The sequence below is a fragment of the Otolemur garnettii genome, unplaced genomic scaffold (assembly GCF_000181295.1).
Source record: "Otolemur garnettii isolate 467f Iridium unplaced genomic scaffold, OtoGar3 scaffold00003, whole genome shotgun sequence".
NCBI classification, from domain to species: domain Eukaryota; kingdom Metazoa; phylum Chordata; class Mammalia; order Primates; family Galagidae; genus Otolemur; species Otolemur garnettii.
The window spans coordinates 35323811-35324855 of record NW_003852398.1 but is presented as its reverse complement, the minus strand read 5'-3'; positions in this window follow the sequence as shown (position 1 = coordinate 35324855).

Genomic DNA, 1045 nt, shown 5'->3' with positions numbered 1-1045 from the left:
TTTTTTTTAATCAGTGGGATGTAGTGGGGCACACCTGTAGTCCCCACTACTCAGACGGCTGAGGCAATAGGATCATTTAAACCCAGGAGTTCGAGGTTGTAGTAAGCTATTATTTCACCCCTGCACTCCAACCTGTATGGCAGAGTGAGATCCTGTCTTAATTTTAAAAATGTTTAAAACAACACTATTTACTATTCATGTGTAATTCATTCTTCTCACTTTTTACTTAGTCTTCTTTACACATTTATTAGTCATTTTGCACACTGATATTGATATTTGTGTGTTTCTAAATTCTGGCTTTATCCAATAAGACCAAAGTAAAACTTCACTGGAAGGGTCTGAAGACCTTCCCTTACCACTCTGATGGCATCAGTTAATATCTCTAATTATTTTATCTCAGATATCAGTTTGGATCATGTGTACTTGTGTGTGTGTAATATATGTGAAAATTGCAAACAAGGGTTTGAAAATGCCAGCCCTAAAGTCTTCTAGTTTGCAGACTTTGAACATTTTGTACATGGAGCCAGACTTACTCTATTTTGCTAAGTACTTTGCTAAGGGCTTTCAACACTCCCCCTTTAAGCTTAGCGGAAAGCTGCAGAGTTCAGAAAAAACTGCAAAATCCTGTGAAATCACAGCTCTCCCTTGTGAGAGCTCTCCCAGCAATCCCCTTACCCTATAGATCTAACCTTGCAGGTGTTGGCTTTTATGAAACTTGGCGTTAAGGACTCCCTGCCCCTATCAAAAGCACCTTATAAAAAGTTTGTACCCCTGCCTCTGAGGGGTTGAGAGACTTTGAAGTGTAAGCTGGCTCTTGACCACTGGACAATAAAGGACCCCTGCTTAATTTGGACTCAGTGTACTGGCGTTTCTCTGTTCCACTTGCTTCGGGTATAACAATGTATAATCTCAGCTCAGCGCCTGTGACTCAAGTGGCTAAGGCGCCAGCCACATACACACCTAAGGTGGTGGGTTTGAATCCAGCCCGGCCAGCCAAACAACAATGATGGCTGCAACCATAAAAAATAGCCAGGTGTTGTGGCGG